Source organism: Mchenga conophoros, linkage group LG6, assembly GCF_057382185.1.
Source record: "Mchenga conophoros isolate Kocher_MC1m ecotype Shallow Benthic linkage group LG6, M_conophoros_male_GT1.1, whole genome shotgun sequence".
In the NCBI taxonomy this organism is placed as follows: domain Eukaryota; kingdom Metazoa; phylum Chordata; class Actinopteri; order Cichliformes; family Cichlidae; genus Mchenga; species Mchenga conophoros.
In genome coordinates this window covers 41,303,477-41,313,125 of record NC_140531.1, presented here as the reverse complement: position 1 = coordinate 41,313,125, position 9,649 = coordinate 41,303,477, and the positions used below count along the sequence as shown (strand labels likewise).

The following is a 9,649-nucleotide window of genomic DNA, read 5'->3' as shown; positions in this document are numbered from 1 at the left end:
GTTTTACTGCGCCCAGCCCTCATTAGTATCACCTGTGTTTAATTTGCCACACCTGTTTCCAATTAGCCAGTCAGTCTTTCACCTCCCACTTGGCAGACTCTTAGAAGTCTGGCTCTCCAGCAGTTCCTGGTATTCTTGTTTTATTCATTTATTTTTCCTCTAATGGTCTCATGTTTTTTGGTAATAATTGGTTGCATCTCTAAAGTCCTCTACATGGAAGTGGATTGATGCTGAAGAGATTTAAAAACAAATAAAAGAACTTTAAAAAGGATGCTAAAATGTACAGGTAGCCAGTGGAGTGAAATTAAAATGGGGTAATGCGCTCAGACTTTTTTGTTCCAGTTAAATGACGTGCTGCAGCATTTTGCACAACCTGTAGATGCCTAATGGATGCATCACTAACCCCACAATAAAGTGTGTTACAATAATCCAGGCTAGGTGTAACAAAGGTGTGGGTTACTGTCAAAAAGCTGCTTTGATAAGATGGGCTTTATATTGGCTAACTGCCTTACAACAGCTCGAGTTTAACTCCCAGATTAGTGATGATTGGTTTAACATACTGTGCCAAGAAATCCAGATCCATAGTAGTGATCTCAGAAATGACACCAAAAATCATCACTTCTGTCTTCTGCTCATTAAAATTTAATAAGCTCAAAGCCATCCAGGCCCTTATTTCATCAAGACATCTGAGAAACCATTTGTCTTTTTGAGAGGGAAATAAATCTGGGAGTCTGCGGCATAACAGTGGAAAGAAATCCCATGTTTCCTAAAAATAGAGCCAAGGGCTAGCAGATATAGGGAGAAAAGAAGTGGGCCTGAAACTGAACCCTGTGGGACCCCACATTGAAGAAAAGCAGCAGAGGATGCAAACTCACCAAGTTTCACAGAGAAAGTTTGCTCTGCCAAATAAGATCTGGACCACTGCAGTGCGGTACTCACCCAACAACCGCTCTAAATGAGAAATAAAAATGTTAAGATGCGCTGTATCAGAGGCAGCCATTAAATCTAAAAGCACGACAATAACACTGTCACCCGAGTCAGCTGCTAAAAGCACATCATTAAAAACTCTTCAAAATGGCAGATCCGTTACTGTTTAAAGCAGGGGTCCCCAATCCCAATCAAGGGATTCCCTGCAGGTTTTAGATCTCACCCTGGGTCAACACACCTGAATCACATGATTAGTTCATTACCAGGCCTCTGGAGAACTGAAGACATGTTGAGAAGGTCATTTATCCATGTAAATCAGCTGTGATGGATCAAGGACACATCTAAAACCCGCAGGGACACTGGCCCCCTGGTTTAAAGCTTTAAAATCAGATTGGAAAAACCTCTAAAATATCATGTTCTGCTAAAAAGGACATTAACTGCTTGTAAACTACCTTTTCAAGATTTTTTTAAAATAAAAGGCAGTTTGGAAATAGGCCTGTAATTTGCAACAATATCAGGATCAAGAAGATTTCTTGAGTAGAGCCTGAATTACTGAATTGAGAAGGTGTACCAAAGGTTACCAAGGAGGTTTAATGAAGTACTATAAATAAAGCAGTGAGGTCAGGATAAAAAAAACCTACAGTGTAGCCTACTGCACATAATGAATCAGCACATTCAGATTCATGGAAAGGGGGTGTATTTTTGGTTATGCAGAATTTTTTGCATTGCAGCAATTACTATAATAAGAAAAGTCATTAAAGATGATCTGGTCTCATTTTATTTATGACCCATTTTGGAATGGATGTTCAAATTAATGATACATTTGAAACATTTTCGCTCTGACTGAAGTAATTTAAAGCACTTTTGATCAGTGTGGTTTTGTTGAAATCACCAGCAGTCCTCAAGGCACAGACGCATCCGCGCAGCAGATAAAGTACGTTCTGAATGTCTTTAAAGGAAAAACTGGTTATTCAAGCTTTAAAAATGCAGTTGATGCTTCCACACCTTCAACACATTTTACTTCAAGCATCGAAAACAGCTGAGTGGTATTCAGCCAGTGTAAAGGAAAAGTATTGATCAGAGGATTAAAAAGACACCAGTTAAGAATCAAGGTGCTTAATTTTCTTTTAAAGCTCGATATTTGTGAATCCTCTTAAATCTGTCGAACACGATTCTTGATTCCCCAGGAGGACAGGTTTGGACAAAGACACCAGGATTAATGTGAAGGTGAAACTCTGGTTGTTACAATACAAAGAGCTGAAGGAGAACACATGCATACCGTCCACTGAACATTATCATTCAAGAAAATGTGAAAGGGAACTTAGTGATGATGTGACCTTCGCTCTACCTTTGATTCTTACACCTTCATTCAGTGAAATAGCAGGTACACATCACTCATCACCCACTTTGACTATTATGTGCTCAGTGAATGACCATCATCGGTTACGATCACTCCGATCACAGATTTAATGAGCGTGCGCTCTCCTTCACCTACCCATGATCATCGATAAACAGAAAAAACAAATCTCAAATTCAAATTTTTATTTGTCACATGCACAATCATACAACATGCAGTGAAATGCTTGCTGCTGTGCAATGCCCGACCATAAAACTACAGTAAAAATGTACAGGAAAAAAAACAGAAATGAGAGATACATAATAGATCAAAAATGAACATCAAAGTAAGGTCTAAAGGATGTAAAGAATAAATTTAGAATTTAACTTGGGAAGTAAAGTCTGAACTAAGAAGTTAAATTGTAAAATAAAATGTGCAAATAAACAAATTTAAGAAATTATAAAAAGTGTGCAGAGTACACTTTTATGTCTTGATGCATGCTCAATCATTTGGGCAAGTAAATCCCAAAAGGTTGATTCTGTTCATCTGGACGTATCTATTATTAATTAATCTATTAATTATACAACATTCTATTAAAAAATAAATTTGTGACCTTTATTTCCAGTCGTTCACATGGAGAAATTGAAACACCGTTCTTCCTATCTACTTGTCGCTACTCTTGTGAAACCACCTCACCAATGGGCGAGAACAGGCCTTCATTTGGTGACAAATTAACCTGGGGTCTCTATTATTGTTCTTAATGCTCACCTTCCTCTCCAGCCACAAATCTATGTACCCACTTACATACCTGTAAATGCAGTATGTACACATACCCTTAAACCAATATTTACAGGAGTGTCATAGCAGGCGATTTTTTTTTTTTTTTCTCTCAACAGTCGCTTGGTCCATGGTGGATTTCCTAACCTTATTCATTATATTTCTGTACCTTACATTACAAATAGAAGCAACCTGAAAAGAAACAACGATGCAAAAACCACATATAACAAATCTTCCTATTTGGAGAGGAAAGGATGTCAGGCCAGCATCTGAAATGGCCACATTAAGACCATTCGGCGCATAAGTGCCCAGCCTATCCATCCATCCCCTCTCCATACTCTTCTGCTGACCGCCAGACCATCCCGAGTTAGCTTGCAGCCCCATAATAACAAGAGCCACCTCTGTATATACTCGAAAGTGGGTGGCCATTAGGGTGTGGAGTCTGTCCGATCGAATTGCATCGAGATGTTACTGGAGTCGGAACCGTGATCGGGCCCCAGTCTCCCCCACCCACATAAGTGTACTCTGTGCTCTGGATTGAATGAACACTTTGGACAGATTTTAAATATTTGAGGAGAAGGACCAACTCAAGTCTGGCGGGGGAGTGGAGTTCTTTTCCCAACTCTCCCGCTCCAAGCGCGGCTCTATTGACCCTCTAAGCCCAGATCCTCTGCAGGCTCGTGCAACAGTGATTGAAAACTCTTGCAGGTGTCTCCTCTGTCCAGTTCACTCCATCCACAGTGGTGTGAAAGTATTCGTCCAGTCTTCTTCTGAGACTGAAGAAGTCACTTGTATGAGTGACGAAACGTTCCTCCCACTGAAAACGCTACATCCAAATGAGCAAAATCAGCCTTTCGGGATTTACTGAGGTATTATGATGAGGTACATTATTGTTATTAGAGTGCATGTGCAGTGATGTATGAGAGAGTCCAGTCCTATACCTGGTTCAGAGACTGACTAGTGTTACGTTCTTAGTCTAGGCGAGTATTGAATGCAACAAGAAGTTGGCCCACTCAACCACCACCCCAAGCAAGAACACCAACCACAATATCTTCTTAAAGTGCTAAGCAGCCATTTATTTTCTTCAGCAGTGAGCAGTGCCAAAAATAACAAACAAAACTCCCTAATGGTCCCTATGCTTTCCTACACAAAAAGAAAGCCAAACAAAAGATAATTCACTTACCTAACTTTCTAAATGAAAAACAGGAGAAAACTTAATCAACAAAAATGGCTTCTCACGCCTACTAAGCTGCTGCAGTGAAGAATATATACTAGGTGAACAAAATACGCAATTGCTACTTTACAAATCTATTTACAGCTATTTACAAAATTGAGGTACTAACGCCAGACACACACACCCGAGGTTATACTTGCAAATCACTTTGTCAAAGAAACGCTACACAGCAACGACTCAAAACACAGGTTCTTTGTTGGATGGTGGAGGTTAGGAGAGAGGGGGCCAGGTGGCTGTCATCTGGTAGTTAAAAACTGGAGGTGATTATCCAATTATCCAAACCAAGGATAGGAAGAGACTCCACCCAACTACTCTGAAGGCACGCCCAGGTGTCCAACTCCTAAAAGAGAAAGGGGAAAAAACCCACAGCAATCCTCTGGTGGGAGGAGTCACGCATAAAACAAAACACTGACAACATTGGATCATAACACTAGCCTGAGGGAAGAAGCTCCTCCTCATTCTCTCTGTTTTGGCCTCAAGGGAGAGGAAGTGCTTCCCAGACCTCAACAGTAAGAAGAGTCGGGATACACTCAAAAAAATGAATGAGGTGGATTGTTCAGTGTATATTAATTATTTATTTTCATTTTACTTAAAATATATGTTTTTGTTAAGTTAACATATGTTTTTCTAATCAATTCTACGTAATTGTGTCTATTATTCAACGTACATAATACTAATGTGTTACTTGATCGCATAACATTTAAGTTAAGTCAATTAGGATCGATATACCTTGTATATCCACAAGGTGGCAGTAATGCAAAAACAGTTGTAATGAAACCGCGCAGAACAAGAAGGTTTCACGGCTTGTGCCTGCTCATGCGCAAGACTTCAAATTTAACTGAAAAAGGCTGTTTTGGCGCCAAGCTGCTGTTTCTTTGAGAGGTAAGACCACTTTTTTCTTTGACTATGTTGTGTAGTATCTATATGTCCAGCATGGTTATATTTTGCGTTTGTCTTACAAGACATGTTATATCGTTTGCGTGTGCTTGTTTTACATTAGTTTTACTGGGTCCTGGACATGCTTATTTTGTGGACTGTGTAAGAAACATTTTTATTGTTTTTTGTTTTATTAAGGGATTAGCTACAGGGGTTCATGGGGTTATTCTTTCAAGGGGTTATTTTTCCATTTGCTTTCTTGGGATTCCTTTTCTGTAATCCGAGAGTCGGAAATATCGAATAGGATAGCAAGGATAGCATAAAGTGACATTTAAAATCCAAAAAGTCAAGGGCGAAAGCCACTGTGACACCATTGTTCTGCTCTATCAGTAATCTGTATTATGTAAAAATGGTCTGTAAATACAGCATGTTTCCTAGCGGAGTTATACATATCAATGTAGTTATAAATTACAGTTTGTGAAAGTACACACTTAATTTTTTTAATAAAATTATTCAAGACATATGAGTGGACAGACAATGGAGGTCGACAGACCTGGTGATAATTGCTTCTATAGAAAGTTAGTACATGGCAGTGTCAATCTCTTGCTTTTCTTCTGAGTAGTATTTTATTTAGTTGTAATTCAAACAATAATTTGCTTCTTGAAATTAAGGAATTAATTTTTTTTTTTCTTTATAAATCTCAGATCCTGCCTTTACCTGCTCCCTCCTATACTGATGTGGTGTATGTGGTATTGCTGAGCTTGTATGTGGTATGTGAACTGTTATACTTTTAAAAACAAAACTGTTTTATAAGTTAAGTTTTCTTTTGTGACCCATGCCCCTGTTATTTCTTCTCCACATCTGAACCATGGTAAAGGTTGCAGTTCAAGGGCCTTAGGCATGAAATTCTTTTCAGATCAGCTGTGATCAATATTTTTTGGAACTTGATAAATAACAATAAAAGCTGTAATGGCTCCATTAGCATTTTGTGTAAATGTTTGTGTTAAAATTATAGCTTTAATGAGGTCTTTCTACATTAGTTTTAGTTTGTATATGTGTACATATAGTATGTATATTTACAGTACAGTATGTTGTGTTTGTTGACATATTTTCAGGTGGAAGCAGAATATGTGAGGATTACTACTGCTGCACATGTTCCAAGGCTTTTTACACAACTTGACCAATACACTGACCAGCTCATAAAAGTCTTCAAGAAAAAAGGAGGCGTTGCAGGGAAGAAAATTAGACAAACTTTGGCCCCAGCCACACAGGTGCGTTATTCTGTTGGTAGCAAAATATTATGGCTAATAAGATCATTTTCAAATTTAAACAGCTAGTGTATGGTAGCTGCACAGTGCACTTACATTTATATTAAGCAAGACAAAGTTTGGTACTCAAAACGTTGGAAAATTTAAATTACCTAAACATATGTAAAATCTGATCCCTTGATTTAGGTTAAACCAGAAGTGAATGTTTTTATGTTATGTTTTGAATGCAAAAAAGATGATGTATTAGTTTGTCTTTACCTCCATTATGGACATATCTAATGTGGTGGAAACCCTGCCCAACAGGTTAACTATTCATGTCCATGTGATGATTAGTTGGTCTTGTGTACATGTCTATCTGTGCAGTGGATATGTCATTCATTTTGCGTATAATGTGAGTTTCTGTCATCCTAAAGTATATCTGTTTTCTCTTCCTGTATCTCTGCCACTCTCTACAGAAGGAAACCATTGAAAAGGGGAGGGAGTGTGTCCTCAGGGCACTACCTTTTTACCTGAATGAAGACCCAAGCATCCTCTTCAAAGAATAATTGGTTGGTAATTTTAGTTTAGTTTTTTATCTGTATTAAACCAAATTTTGAATAACTAATGTTGTTGCATGTTGTAATGTTGTTGTTGTTGTAATTTGCATGGAACCTGTTTAAATGTTTTGGGAAATCTTCTTGTATACCCAAACTATTTATATTTATCGTTGAATCTGTAGTCTAAAATAGTGGCGCACTGGGGTGCATGTTCCTAATATTGTGTTTACGTCATTAAAGGGTAGCTTTGGCCCTTTTTCTTTCTTTTTTTAAAACTGGATGCCATTTTTCTATGTTTTTGTGTCTAAGCTACAGCTGTTCAGAGGGAGCTGGAACAAATTACCCTTGCTATCTTTACCATCGAAAGAGCTGATGCCAGCACTCCTCCAGCCGATGTGGGTGTAAGCGCCAGACGTCTGCTTTATATTTTTATTTACGATTGAGTTCATGTTTGTTTTATAATTCATAGATTCATTACATAAGTCATCTTTTCAGGATTAATAAATGTGAAAATATATGTGTTTACATAAAGTAATTTTAAGTCACTGTTTTGGGATTGGAACCTAAAAGGGGGTACCTCTCACTTTAATTATGTAAGTGCAATAGTAGCATGAAACCCTGTGTGAGAGGGAAGGGGAGGAGCATGGACAGAGAGGTTAGGAGTCTCACGGTTTTCTGACCGTGTGCACAGCTAGTTCTGGATAACTGCTATTTTTTGGAACTTTCATGCTTTTTAGGAAGGAGTTCATTGTTACATCTTCCGTTTGTAATAAATAAACAGTCTTCAAATCATAATGCAACTGGAAGCATTTCTTTTGGAAACCAGGAACACGCGTCAGCCATAGACTCTTCTTTTTTGAACTTGGTTTATTGGAAATTACCCTACAGTGGGTATAACCATCTAGTGTGTCCTGCATGACCTGGAAGACCTGGCCTCTGCATGTGCACTCTTAATGGGTGGGATATAGGCACTGAATCTCAGTTAACCTCAAGACTGAAAGCTAAGAGACAATCAAAAGTATTGAGATTTAAAGGATTTAATTGAGAGATGATACTGCACCAGAAATGTTGAAGGGTGGTGTGTATATTAGCGTTCAAGGCATATTGTTATGAGGTGGAAATATGTTCATATTCAGTTTGTGTTACATTGTGTGCATTGTAAAGGTAATTGCAATACATACTAAAATTAAGGGTAAGTTAGGAGGTTGATCTGATATCCTCGTGTTGGTGTTGTTCCCAGATCATCATACTAAATGTTGTTCCAGGATCAACATTGCAAGTGACCAATCAGAATGTTGCGACGTCATACTTTTGCGACTTCGGGAAAAACCGGCGTAAAACAAAAAACTGTACTTAAGCTGCGTGAAACCGCCTCTGTCCGCCGATCAACTGACCCTAACCCTAACCGTAACCCTTTAATAAACAGTAAGCAGAATTGATATTGTCCTTGCAACATTGGAATTTCATAAATGCACGAATGGCTTGGAATAGAATAACGTCACAACAATGTGATTGGTCACTTGCAATGTTGAACCTGGAACAACATTTTCATGATGGTCTGGGAACAACACCAACACGAGGATATCAGATCATCCAAGTTGGGAATGCAGGATGAATGTATATTTTGTGGACTTTTAAAGACGAACAATTGTTTCCATGTTAAAATGTTTCCATCTGAAGTTTTTTGCCCAAACACTGGTAAAATAAATGTTGACAGTGGCGAGTGTTAAATGGTTACTGCTGTGCTGTTGCAAAAAAACTGAACGCTGACAAGCTGTTTTATTGTTAGACCATAATGTTGGCATGTTTTGTTAAAGTTTTATTTGGGATGGTGATGTAATTTTCTTTGATTGCTAATATCAGTGGACTATTTATTATTATTGTTGTTGTTGTTGTTGTTACTTTTTTTTTTTTTTAATTGTGGCTGTTGAGGTGGACACTTCACTTTGCATTGTTAAAGGAAAGCACTTCATTGGCATTGTGTTACTGGACTGACCCTAAGCAATCATTGCAAATAGCAACTTTGCTATCCATTTTAGACACTAAAAGAAAAAAACACTCACAGACCTTACTAGCATCACATGTGCATAACTCAAGTGTCATCTTATCAATGTGTTATGTGATCTTCAATGTGTTTTTTTTTTTTTTTCTTCTATTTCTGGTAGATACAGACATTTAATTTAAAGTCTTGATGTTGCATCTGTCTACATACTGTTAATTACTAACCCTAATGAGCTGTTGTGTTTTATTTTGGACTGGGTTTACACAAATGCTCACTGAATGTGTTGGCAATAAAAGAAATTTTAAAAAATAAGTTGGATGTACTTAATTCATTTGTGTGGAACCTGTTGACAAAATAGATTTATGTAAAACTAATTAATAAAGCACAAGGTGGCTGAAAATATAATATTTGAATTAATCTAACTTAAATTTAACATTTTACTGCCACAAATAAGAAATGTGTTGAAGTAACTAATCTAAACTATCTAACCTGAAAATATATCATCTATGTTCATACAACATAACTTGATTTAGTTAGTCTTAAATATGTCTTGTTAATCTTAAGTAGTTTTTTTAAATTAGATGAACTAAAGATTTTTGCTTTAAACTAACATAATTCAATTTCGTGGAACCTGTTGACAAAATAATTTTAATTAAAGTCAACGTTTCATTTTTTTGAGTGTAGGAGAGATCT

At 37.4% G+C, this 9,649-nt stretch overlaps 1 long non-coding RNA gene across 2 annotated transcripts; it reads left to right on the top strand.

The window, feature by feature from the left end:
* The first annotated feature begins 4,913 nt into the window (after positions 1-4,913).
* On the top strand, positions 4,914-9,268 carry LOC146573343 (uncharacterized). Of its 2 annotated transcripts, none has more exons than XR_014892809.1 (5): positions 4,914-5,156; positions 5,855-5,920; positions 6,266-6,421; positions 6,874-6,966; positions 7,264-9,268. It is a non-coding gene; the product is annotated as an uncharacterized LOC146573343 (long non-coding RNA). The 2 variants fall into 2 exon arrangements; XR_014892810.1 differs by lacking the exon at positions 4,914-5,156 and adding an exon at positions 5,163-5,312.
* The last annotated feature ends 381 nt before the right edge of the window (positions 9,269-9,649 follow it).